We start from the raw sequence: 13790 nt of genomic DNA, 5'->3' as shown, positions 1-13790 counted from the left end.
CAATCCTATACTTAGAGCATGCTTAGGCCGGAGTCGGCTGCTAAGATAAACTAGTTAAGGACATATTTGTATAGTTTATTTAAAGTCATAGCATAATGGGAAGAAAGAGGGTCTAATCTAAATGTTTCATAAAGCTTAAGGTGCTAAAACGATAACAATTTTTCGAAAAATGAGTACCTAAGACAAAACAAGCCCTGTCTAGAACCTGTCTCATAGCCCAAATCCTTAAAAACAACCATAATTTTCTTTTGGATTTTTTTTTTGTAAGTCTAAAAGGTGGGGGAAAGGGTATACACTACGCATAAAGACTCGTCTATCACATGCATTTTATTAACTAACAAAAAAACAAAACATACTGAAGGGAAATAAAAGCGATAAATGCCCCTCCCACACTTAAATCGGACAGTGTCCCCAATGTTCCAAGATAAGGTAGGTAGGAGGTACCTGAAAATGCTAGTGGGGTCCACTAGTACCCACACCATCCTGGGTGGTACGGCTGAAACGGTGGCTACGGCTGCGACGACGACTCTCTCTGCCCAAGGCTAGCTGCTCCACCCTCTCTGTCAAAACGAAATTTGCCGCTTGTAGCTCTCGTGTCCTACCAAAGAGGGTACCTTGGGCAGCTTCCATCAACTGGAAGTGACTAGCATATGTGGTCTGGTGGAGGTGCTATTGATTTTGGAAAGCTAGTTGACTTTCCATAATAGTGCGCAAGGAGCGGGCATTCTACTCTTGCAATGCTTGCATAAAGCCCATGTTATCCGCCACCTATTGCCGCATGGTAGCAAGGAGGGTGTCCCTCTGGGCTCTCGGGCCATATGCTCACGTCACATGTCCTCAGTGACATGGAAACTAGGAGCGTTACCTGCACGTGGGTTAGAAGAAGAGGGTGCAGTGTGTGATGGTGAAAAGTGGGGGTGGTTCCTCCATACGGTAGTCGAACTCATCATCAGTGTTGTTACCCTCATCTATAGGTAGATTTAGGGGAAATGGACCAATAAAAGCAGGAGCGTTTAGATTGTAGGTCCAGTTGAGCTCAAAACTGATATCAGTACGACGGGTACAAGGCATAACAACACTGGGTACGGCGGCACCACCGACCATAAGGTAATAACCAACTTCCGGCCTCGTCTTGCATAAACACGTATCCTTTAAAAACTTAAGATTTACAATACGAGGGGGAAGTGGTTCGAGGGTGGCAAGCTCCGTGTCCAAACCAATGGCACAAGCAATAGTAGTAACCAGGCCACGAAAGGAGATCGGTCCACCTTTTCTTAAAACATGGTGCATATGGGCAATCATAAATGGGACCGGATTAACTTTGGTGTCGGCTAGGCAGCTTTGCATGACAACTAGCTCTTTAGCATTCACTTTGTCCGGGTTCTCCCGGGCAAAGATGGTGGATGCTAAAAGGAATCGAAAAACATGAAGGGCGGGATTATGGATATGCAAAGAAAGTAGGCCATCAAAAGAGTTTGCATTTTGTTTAGTGATCCTGGCCCAAAATGATTCGAATGCCCAATCCGTGTCCAAAGGTGCTTCACAAATAGCACCCTCCCCATAAGGCAACCCTAACATGGCTGCTAGACCGTCGGTGGAGTAATCATATTCTATGTTAAACATTCTAAATTTGACTCCACCTACGGTGCTAGCAATGCTAGGTGAGACGTTATAGATTAAGGAACTAAGAAATTCAAACGTCAGCCTAGGGTAGGTGGGTGCTTGAGCGGAAAATATATCATGCATGCCTAGTTTGTCAAGAAGGAAGAAAACACTATGGTATATCCCTAATGAATAAAGAGAGTTTTCATCGATATACCTGGTGGAGTGGACTGGTGTGGTAAGCAATTTCTCAAGCAGTTGACGTTGCTTTGCCCCCGGCTTGCCTTCTCGCAAAGTGTAGCCTTCAAACTCCATAGGATCTTCTTTGGATGAATGCAAAGAGAGGAGGAAGGTTATGGGATGTAGAAGTAGTGAAGATGTGAGAAAGAAAATAGAATAGAGGGGGTATTTATAGGTAGTGAAGAAAGTGGTGGTTGATGAGTATTTATGGTGGGAATTAATGTAGTGGAGTAGTTATGGATGATAATGGGAGTTACAGGGGGTTAGGAATGTAAGAAAATGGGATTAGAAATGGAAAAAGGGGGAGAATGAGGTGGTTTTAAAGCAACTAGCCGTTAGGTGACCGTTGCGTCACCGCGGTCGCGGCAGGCCCACCGCGGGCACGGCCAGTGCGATAACAGAGAATGCAACAAGTGTATCAAATAAGACTGAAAGGGAAATCAACATAAAGGAAATAATATATATACACTAAGACAAGAGATCTCGTGAACAACACAGATCTATCACCAACCGAGAGGATGCTCTGCAGAAGGGTCTGGGCCATGCAGCTTTGTCAACTTGCGTCGAATCTCTGCCACCTCTGAGCTAGATCGTCTAACTCACCACCAAAGGAGGCATCATTCAGCTCCAACTGTAAATGAAGGTCAGCCACCTCATTTCGGAGCGTGGCTATCTCGGTGCGCATAGCGATCAATAGAATGCGAATGTCAGGTTCCTGCAAATTGAGGTTGTTAGTAAGAACAGTAGTGTGCTTAACCTCGGGTCCGGGTGTGTACTCCAGAATGGCATCCTCAGGACCAGGGGTGTACTCAGGAATGGGGTCCTCAGGGCCAGGGGTGTACTCAGGAATGGGGTCCTTAGGGCCAGGGGTGTACTCAGGAATGGGGTCCTCAGGGCTAGGAGTGTACTCTGTTAGAACAAGATTTGTTCTGATCAATATTCTTAGTTTTGATGATAACAAGCATATGAATTTTGTATGAGATAATGTGGTACTCTAATACTATGCAATTTCCATTTCAGGAATTATATAAAGAGTGCACAAAATCAGCGCAAGAAGCACTGACTCAGAAGGTTCAACATGCAACGTCAGAACATGGTCTGGCAAGACATCAGAAGATGGTCAAGCAGAATCAGAACATGGGTCTATGGAAGCATTAGAAGAACTTGAGATCAGAAGCAGAAGCACTGAAGTTCTCATGGTATCACGCTCAGAAGCACTTCAAGGTCAGAAGACAAGAAGATGCTCTGCACCAAGCTGTTTGACTCTGATGACATTCAAACGTTGTTTACACAAACATCATATCAAAAGCAAGTACTAGACTGGCAGGCTACGCTGACTGACAAAAGGAACGTTAGAAGCTATTAACGGCAACGTCAGTAGACACAGCGGAAACAAGGCTCGAGGTAGTTGACAAAAGAGTGAAACATTAAATGCAATGCTGTACAGATTACGTAAAGCATTAAATGCTCCCAACGGTCATCTTCTCAAGCGCCTATAAATATGAAGTTCTGATGAGAAGCTATGTTACGAATCTTGAAACAACTTGCAGAAACGCTGTTCAATTCAAAAGCTCTCAAACTTCATCATCAAACTCACTACATTGCTGTTGTAATATCTTAGTGAGATTTAAGCTTAAACTTAAGAGAAAATCACAGTTGTGATAATAGCTTTATAAGAAGCATTGTAACTCTTAAAAGAATTTGTTCACAATAATTTGTAAGAACTAGAGTGATCAGGTTGTTGATCAGTATACTCTAGAAAGTCTTAGGTGTCTAAGCAGTTTGTTCCTAGAGTGATCAAGTTATGATCCGTATACTCTAGAAGACTTAGAGTGTTTCTAAGTGGAAAACCATTGTAATCTTGTGTGATTAGTGGATTAAATCCTCAGGTGAGGTAAATCACTCCAAGGGGGTGGACTGGAGTAGTTTAGTTAACAATGAACCAGGATAAAAATCTTTGTGCAAATAGTTTTTATCTTACAAGTTTTAAAGCTACACTTATTCAACCCCCCCCCCCCCCCTTTCTAAGTGTTTTTCTATCCTTCAATTGGTATCAGAGCGCCGGTTCTAAGGTACAAGCACTTAACCATGTTTAGAAAAGATTCAGGAAGAGAAAAACGCTTCAGTAAAAGATGGCTGGTGAAGATCCAATAAACACATCTACATCTACATCTGGCTCTGTTGAGCAATACAATGGAAATGGTAACAATGGTTATACTAGACCACCAGTATTTGATGGTGAAAACTTTGAATATTGGAAAGATAAACTTGAAAGTTACTTCCTTGGTCTAGATGGTGAATTATGGGATCTTCTGATGGATGGTTACAAACATCCAGTAAAAGCTACTGGCGTAAGGCTTACCAGACAAGAAATGGATGATGATCAAAAGAAGCTTTTCAAGAATCATCATAAATGTAGGATTGTTTTGTTGAATGCTATCTCTCATGCTGAGTATGAGAAGATATCTAACAGGGAAACTGCCTATGATATATATGAGTCATTGAAAATGACCCATGAAGGAAATGCTCAAGTCAAGGAGACTAAAGATCTAGCTCTAATCCAGAAATATGAAGCCTTCAAGATGGAGGACGATGAAAACATTGAGAAAATGTTCTCAAGATTTCAAACGCTAACTGCTGGATTAAGAGTTTTGGACAAAGGCTACACCAAGGCTGATCATGTAAAGAAGATCATCAAAAGCTTACCCAGAAGACGGGGTCCAATGGTGACTGCATTTAAGATTGCAAAGAATTTGAATGAGGTTTCTTTGGAAGAGCTAATCAGTGCCTTGAGAAGCCATGAGATAGAGCTGGATGCAAATGAGCCTCAGAAGAAAGGTAAGTCTACTGCATTAAAATCTAATTTTAAAAAATGCACTAACGCTTTTCAGGATGAAGAAGTAGATTATGAAGAATCAGAATCAGAAGAAGAAGATGAACTGTCCATGATCTCCAGAAGAGTAAACCAACTCTGGAAGAGCAAGCAAAGGAAGTTCAAGAGCTTCAGAAGTTCAAAGAAGTTTGAACGAGGAGAATCTTCTGGTGGCAGAAGATCTGATAAGAAGAAGGTCGTCTGCTATGAGTGCAATGAGCCTGGACACTTCAAAAGTGAATGTCCAAAACTTCAGAAGGAGAATCCCAAGAAGAAATTTCATAAGAAGAAAGGTCTTATGGCAACATGGGATGATTCTGAATCAGAATCAGAATCAGACTCTGAAGGAGAGCAAGCTAACTTTGCACTAATGGCCACAGTGGATGATGAATCAGAATCTACATCAGAATCAGATTCTGAAGAGGTATTTTCTGAACTATCTAGAGAAGAGTTAGTTTCCAGTTTAACTGAACTTCTGGAACTCAAGGCTCATCTTAGTATCAAATACAAAAAGCTGAAAAAGCAATTTGAATTTGAAACTAAGAAGTTGGAATTGGAAAATTCTGAACTGAAGGAAAAAGTTTTAAAATTATCCAATGATAGTGGATCTCCTTCTGAATCAGAAAAATCCATTCCTAGTCTCAATCATATTCTGAAAGAATATGACTCGAGCTTCAGAAAGTTCCTATCTAGAAGTATTGGCAGAAGTCATCTTGCTTCTATGACATATGGTGTTTCTGGAAACAAAAGGTTTGGTTTTGGCTATGAGGGTGATACAAGTCATTGTATGATCAGTTCAAATATGGCCACGCACATGATATTAGGCTCACCTCACATGCACAGAGTTTTAACACTACACACACCAAGAAGCATGTGACACAACCTAAGAAATATCATGCTGTTAAACCTAAAGAATATCATGATGTTCCTCCTGCTAACTATTATGCTAAACCCAAGTTCAATCAGAACTTAAGGAAGACTAACAAGAAAGGACCCAAGAAATTGTGGGTACCTAAGGAGAAGATAATTTCTGTTGCAGATATCCTAAGCAGCAAAGAAGTCAAAGCACAAAATGTCATGGTACCTGGACTCTGGGTGCTCGCGACACATGACGGGAAGAAGGTCTATGTTCCAAGACCTGGTGCTTAAACCTGGTGGAGAAGTCAAGTTTGGAGGAGATCAGAAGGGCAAGATTATTGGCTCTGGAACCATAAGTATTGGTAACTCTCCTTCCATAACTAATGTACTTCTTGTAGAAGGATTAACGCATAACTTATTGTCCATAAGTCAATTAAGTGACAATGGTTATGATATAATCTTCAATCAAAAGTCTTGCAAGGCTGTAAGTCAGAAGGATGGCTCAATCCTATTTACAGGCAACAGAAATAACAACATTTATAAGATTGATCTTTCTGATCTTGAGAAGCAGAAGGTGACTTGTCTTATGTCTGTTTCTGAAGAGCAATGGGTCTGGCACAGTAGATTAGGACATGCTAGTTTCAGAAAGATTTCTCAGATTAACAAACTAAATCTGGTCAGAGGACTCCCAAATCTGAAATATAAATCAGATGCTCTTTGTGAAGCATGTCAGAAGGGCATGAAATTCTGGACTTAGACACACGATGTCGTACAGGATGTTACGACATTACTATCTGAATGCTTTTAAACAAATGAACAGAAAGTAAACAGAATAACAACACGAGAAAGTTGTTAACCCAGTTCGGTGCAATCACACCTACATCTGGGGGCTACTAAGCCAGGGAGGAAGTCCACTATAAGTAATATTAATTCAAGGTAATACAGATCAAGATTACTCCTTTCACTTAATATCTACCCAATGCAACTTCAATCTAAAACTTCTTAGATCAGAGATCCTACTCACTCCCCCTCAATCACAGCAGTGATGAAACACGCTCTACTAAAAATAGAAGAAGACACACTTCAAGGACACAACTTGATCTTGCTTAAAAGCTTTGATCAAGTACAGTAGTACTCTTGCTTAAAAGCTTCAAGTACTTCTTACAAATCAAACCAAAACACCTAGACCAAGACAATCATCATGATGATTGTTTGGCTTACAAGAAAGCTAGAACGAAAAACTTAAAAAACAAAGAACTCTCAAAGCTTCTCAATACAAAACCCTAATCCTAGTCTGCATCTTCTTCGTAAAATATATAGTCTTCATAAAACGCAGCAGCTGGGCCTTGGATCCAAATTAGTTTTAACCTAATAAAACTAATTTCCATAAAACAAGGAACTAAGAATAATAACCATCAAAGACGTCCTTGAATCAGATCAGAATCCAACATTTCCAAATAAAGCGCATAGAATCTTATCAGATCACATAACCATAAAAAGTAACAGAAAAGAACGTAACAGCTGCGAATGTCATGACATTGGCCTTGACATCAGGTAAAGGCCTGCATAAGAAAAACTTCACAACAGTAGAATGCATGTCATGACACCAGATTTGACAAGATAGAAACACAATGAGTTTTACCAAAAATTACAGCCAATCAACAACATCTACAAACTCCCCCTTTGGCAAATTTTTGGCTAAAACACTAATTGATGTAACCAAACAGATATCAGAGCATACACAGCAGCCAACAACAGAAAAATAAATTCTGTAAGCAAACAACAGCAGCCAACAACAGAAAAATAAATTCTGTAAGCAATCAACAGCCAACTTGATTAAACACCAGAAAACCAGAAAACATCTAATTAATCAACTGTTACAGAAACCACTTGTCATTGTCAGGGAGAACCAGGGAACAACCAAAATAAAGAAAACAACAAAACAACCATGTCCATCAACCAACAAGATCAACAAAAAAAACCAAAAACAACCAACACAACCATTACTCCCCCTTTTTAGCCACAAAAGGAGCCAAACACAAAACAGAATCAGAGCTAATCATCAGACCCATCACTATCTTCATCACTAGAGCCACCAGGATTGTCATCACTTGAGCTACTAGTCTCTTCAGCAGCATCACTACTCCCACTATCAGCACCCTCAGCCTCAGCATCCTCAGCCTCTTCCTCAGCACCTTTGTCTTCATCCATATTGTCACCATCCCTTTCACCAGTAAGGTCATCATCTGTAGACTGCTCAAGACTTTGGATGAGCTTTTCAAGTTTCATCTTCCTGTTGTCCAACTCCTGACAAGTCTCTTTCAGCTCAGCAATAAGAAGGGCTTTGTTCACAGACTTACTGGGTTGTGATGTCCCAGCAGATGTCATGTCATCAGACCTCTGAAGCAGCTTGTAGTGAAAAGACAGAGCACTCTCCCTCTTACATACAAAATCTTTACTTTTCAGAATTCCAGGGTGTTGCTTGAGGATTATCCCACATATCAGAGATGGGAAAGCAATGGGAAGCTTGGTAGCAGAGGTACCAACATGCCTCATAGTTTGATCAAAGATGTAAGTCCCATAGTCAAGTTTTGTCTTGGTTCCCACAGCATATATGAATCTTCCTAGGCCAACAGCAATGGTAGAAGTGTGATTGGTAGGCACCCAGTTAGCAGCACCAATTTTGTGCAGCAATGCATACCTGACATTAAGAGAACTAGCAGACAGTTTGCTCTTTATGGGCCACTTCTTAACCTTACCACCAGTGATTTCCTTGCACACCTCATTATCAGTCACTTCAAGCTCAGGTTGAGCCTCAGCATCTCTACCTAGATATAGGTTGATAACAGCAGGGGAAAAATCTATACACTTTCTTCTAACATACACTTTATGAAAATCATCAGTTCTTCCATCACCACAATCTTGAGACAAATTCACAATAAATTCCTTCACAAGCATTTCATAACACTTTGAAAAATGAGTAACAGTTTTAGTCAAACCTGCAGACTTGATGAGCTTCATGACCTCTTGGCATTCCAGAGCATCATTAGCTAATTCTCTTTCTAGAGCCAGCCTTCTTTGATAAACAAACTTCCACTGGATAGCATTTGAAGCATAGTGCAAGTAAATGTTGTCCAAAGGAACATCACGAACCTTTATGGAGGATTTTGTGACAGCAATCTTCTTCTTTGATGGGATGTCAGGGACATCACTTAAGACATCGTCTTCAGGGACAAAACTACTTCTTTCCTTCCTCTTCTTCACAGCAACCTTGCTCCCAGTGGTTGGAGGTTCAGCAAGGACCTTCTTGACCTTCCTTATAGTGACCTTCTGTTGAGGAGTAACCTGAGGTTTGGAGAAATCTTGATCACAAGCCTGTTTTCCCTTACGAGTCTTGACTCTATGAGAGATGCTAGAGATGAGCTCATCATCAGCAATGTCAATAGAATCATCCAGATCATCCAGATTCACCACATCATGCACAGTAGGGCCTTCATTAAGGGTTTCTTTAGAAGGAGCAACAGGAACCTCTTCAGCTTTCTCAGGTTCAAGAATCTCAGCATCTTTAGTACCAGATGTTTCAACATTGATAGCTTCAGATGTCTCAACATCTTTGGCACATGGGGTCTTCTCATCATTGTTATCAACAGATGTCTCAACATCACCCTGATCTTTGCTAGCATCATCTTGACCATCTTGATCATCTTTGCTGTTCTCAGAGGCAAGAATCTGGGCTAGAGGAACAGATATTCCATCAACCTTGTGCCCTTCATTCAAGATTCTTGTGACAATACCTGCGATCGCATTGTGAACATAAGCAGAACCCTCTCTACCTTGAACAGAAAAGGTTTCAGGAACAGATCCACCAGTTGATTTTCTTGCATGCATCTTTCTTGGTAGACTACGAACAGGATCGGTAGCAGGAACAGAGTTTAATGGCACAACATCCAACACAACATCTTGATCACTCACAACATTGGGTGCCCTAGAACCCGATGCTGTTTCAGAGGAAGGAGAAGATTTCTTTGAGGGAGAACTCTGAGACATGGTGAGAGAAAATGGAAAGCTAGGTAGAGGTTTGTGAATGCAGAAACACAGAGAGATAGCGTGAGTGTGGAGGATAGGTTTTGGGGGAATGGAAACCGTTTGGGCAAATTGTAAAAGGGGGGGAAAATACACTTTAATGTGTAATGATATCAAATATTTGGAGAGAGAAATAATGCTGGCCCCACACCCAATTAATTGCTATAATCCTTCACAAAGACAAATGCCTAGTTTACTTCTTAGATTTTCAAATTGATTTGCATCCAAAGCTTTTGTGAAAATGTCAGCCAGTTGAAGATTTGTAGCAACATGTTCCAAGGCAATTATTTTGTCCTCAACAAGATCTCTAATGTAATGGTGTCTAATATCAATGTGCTTGGTCCTGCTATGCTGAATGGGATTCTTTGAAATGTTAATGGCACTTAAGTTGTCACAATATAATGTCATGACATCTTGTGTGACATTGTATTCTGTTAACATTTGTTTCATCCAAACAAGCTGAGAGCAACTACTTCCTGCTGCAATGTATTCTGCCTCTGCAGTAGACAAAGACACACAATTTTGTTTCTTGCTGAACCATGAAATAAGATTATTCCCCAAGAAGAAACATCCTCCTGAAGTACTTTTTCTGTCATCAGCACTTCCAGCCCAATCTGCATCACAATATCCAGTGAGAATAGGTTCACACCCATGAGAGTAGAGCATTCCATACTCACAAGTACCATTCACATATTTCAGGATCCTCTTGACTTGATTGATATGACTGATCTTTGGATCTGCTTGATACCTAGCACACACCCCAACAGCAAAAGCAATATCAGGTCTACTCGCTGTGAGATACAGCAGGCTTCCTATCATGCTTCAATATAAACTTTGATCAACACTGGTTCCCTTTTCATCTTTGGACAACTTTAAGTGAGTAGGAGCTGGTGTTCTTTTGTGAGTAGCATTTTCCATTCCAAATTTTTTAACAATGTTTTTAGCATACTTACTCTGAGAGAGAAAGATTGAGTCTTCCATCTGTTTAACTTGCAGCCCAAGAAAATAAGTTAATTCTCCAACTAGGCTCATTTCAAATTCTGATTGCATCTGATCAACAAAATGTCTAGTCATCTTGTCTGACATCCCACCAAACACAATATCATCCACATAGATTTGAGCAATCAGGATCTTTCCTCCTTCATCTTTAACAAAAAGTGTTTTATCTATCCCTCCTTTCCTGTACCCATTACTAGTAAGAAACTCAGTTAGTCTCTCATACCAAGCTCTAGGGGCTTGTTTCAGGCCATAAAGAGCTTTTCTTAGTTTGTACACATAGTCAGGATGGTTTGGATCAGCAAAACCTTTAGGTTGCTCCACATAAACTTCCTTACTCAACTATCCATTCAAAAAAGCACTCTTCACATCCATCTGGTATAATTTGAATTTTAGAATACAAGCAACTCCTAGCAGTAATCTAATTGACTCAAGTCTAGAAACAGGAGCAAAGGTTTCATCAAAGTCAATTCCTTCAACTTGAGTGTATCCCTGAGCAACTAGCCTTGCTTTGTTTCTGATAACAGTTCCCAGTTCATCTGACTTGTTTTTGTAAACCCATTTTGTTCCAATGACATTAGTATCTTTAGGTCTTGGTACCAGCTCCCATACTTCATTCCTTTCAAACTGACCTAATTCTTCCTGCATGGCATTGATCCAGAACTCATCTGTTAATGCTTCCTTGACATTCTTAGGTTCAATTTTTGACACAAAACAAGAGTTTGAAACTAGTTCTCTTGACCTTGTAGTAACTCCACTGTTGAGATCTCCTATAATAAGTTCACTAGGATGATCTTTTTGAACTCTTATAGATGGACTCTTTTTAGGAGGTTCAGTCTCAGACTCTGTGATAGTAGGACTGCAATCATCTTCTCTTATAGATCCTTCAGCTGTGATATCCCAGAATGTTCCGACATCTTTTGTGACATCTGCTTGATTGTGAACATCATCAACCACAACATTTATGGACTCCATTATTACTCTGGTTCTTGAGTTGAACACTCTATAGGCTCAACTGTTTGTAGATTAGCCCAGAAAGATTCCTTCATCACTCTTGGAATCCATCTTCCTTCTGTGATCTCTATCAGCAAGAATGTAACACTTACTACCAAACACATGGAAGTATTTGACAGTGGGTTTTCTTCCCTTCCAGATCTCATATAGGGTGGTAGAGGTTCCTTTTCTTAAGGTAACTCTATTATGGACATAACAAGCAGTATTCATGGCTTCAGCCCAGAAGTAGATAGGAAGATTCTTAGCATGGATCATAGCTCTGGCTGATTCTTGAATGGTTCTATTTTTTCTTCCAGCAACCCCATTTTGCTGTGGAGTAATAGGAGATGAAAATTCATGATGTATTCCTTCAGAGGAGCAGAACTCAGCAAACTTTTGATTCTCAAATTCCTTTCCATGATCACTTCTAATTCTCACAACACCATTTTCTTTTTCTCTTTGAACTCTTTGACACAGGTCCTTGAAAACATCAAACACATCTAACTTTTCTCTGATGAAGTTTACCCAAGTGTATCTGGAGTAGTCATCCACAACCACATAAGCATATTTCTTTCCTCCAAGACTTTCCATTTGCATTGGTCCCATCAAGTCCATATGGAGCAGTTCAAGAACTCTGGAAGTGGTCAGATGTTTAACCTTTGGATGTGACATCCTGGTTTGTTTTCCTACCTGACATTCACCACATATTCTTCCTTCATCAATTTGAAGATTAGGAATTCCTCTCACAGCTTCCAGAGAAATAATCCTTTTCATACCTCTTAGATGAAGGTGACCAAGTTTTTGATGCCACAACTTTTCTTCTTCTTCTTTAGAACATACAGTTGAGTAGCTGGATTCATGGGACACCCATAAGTAGCAGTTATCCTTGGATCTGACTCCCCTCATTACAACTTCCTTTTCTTCATTAGTAACCACACACTCAGCTTTAGTGAAGTTGACTTGGTATCCTTGGTCACAGAGTTGGCTGATGCTTATGAGATTAGCAGTCAGGCCTTTGACCAACAAAACACCTTCTAAATTTGGCACTCCTGAACAGTCTAGTTTTCCAACTCCTTTGATTTCTCCTTTAGCTCCATCACCAAAGGTTACATAGCTAGTAGAGTGATTCTTGATATCAACAAGCAGATTCTTGATTCCAGTCATGTGTCTGGAACATCCACTGTCAAAATACCAATCTTCTTTGGCTGAAACTCTAAGAGATGTATGGGCTATTAAAGCCATATTTTTAGGTTTCCATTGTTGCTTCTGGATGGGCATGATCTGCTTAGGTTTGTAGTAGGGAGCTTGATCTGGGTATCCATATAATCTGAAGCAAAAGGGCTTAATGTGTCCAAATCTTCCACAGTAGTGACATCTCCATCTTTGAAACTTTCTCTTCATTCCACTTTTGTCTTGATGTTGAGTCACATGTTTTGACATTGGTTTCAACATCTCAGCTTCAGGTTTAGCTCTGCTATTATCTTGGGAATGTTTCTTTGCACCAACAAATCCTATACCAAACATATCTCCTGAACTTTTTCCAATCTGCAAAATCTCCTCCAACATATCCGAGCCACTGTTCAACATTTTTACAGATTTTGACATCTGATCAAGCTTGGATTGTAACATGATAATTTCACTGTTTAGTTCAGATATAGTTTTACTAAGTCCTTTGTTATCAGCCTCCAATTGAACTATGTATTTCTTTTGCTTTTCACCTTGTTGACAAACTTCAGCACTTCTGATACACAGCTTTCTGTAGGAGGCTGCCAGTTCTTCAAAGGTTAGCTCATCTTCACTAGAGTCTTCATCAGAATTACAAACCCCAGTAAGGGCTGTGACATGTTTGGCTGATTCTTCTTCAAAATCACTCTCAGACTCTTCATCAGACCAGGAGACTGACAATCCTTTCTTTTGTTTCTTGAGATAAGTAGGACATTCAGCTCTAATATGTCCATACCCTTCACATCCATGACATTGAATCCCTTTGCTGTGATTGTACTTTTCTTCTGGTTTTGCTCTTCTGCCAGAGTCATAAGATCTGCTGGTGTCTGATGAGATGTTCTTGGCATTAGGTCTTGGTTTCTGATCCATTCTTCTCATTATTTTGTTGAATTGTTTACCAAGCATAGCTATAGATTCAGAT

The sequence above is a fragment of the Vicia villosa genome, linkage group LG5 (genome assembly GCF_029867415.1).
Source record: "Vicia villosa cultivar HV-30 ecotype Madison, WI linkage group LG5, Vvil1.0, whole genome shotgun sequence".
Taxonomy (NCBI): domain Eukaryota; kingdom Viridiplantae; phylum Streptophyta; class Magnoliopsida; order Fabales; family Fabaceae; genus Vicia; species Vicia villosa.
The sequence above is the reverse complement of the archived record's forward strand: the minus strand, read 5'-3'. Positions refer to the sequence as shown.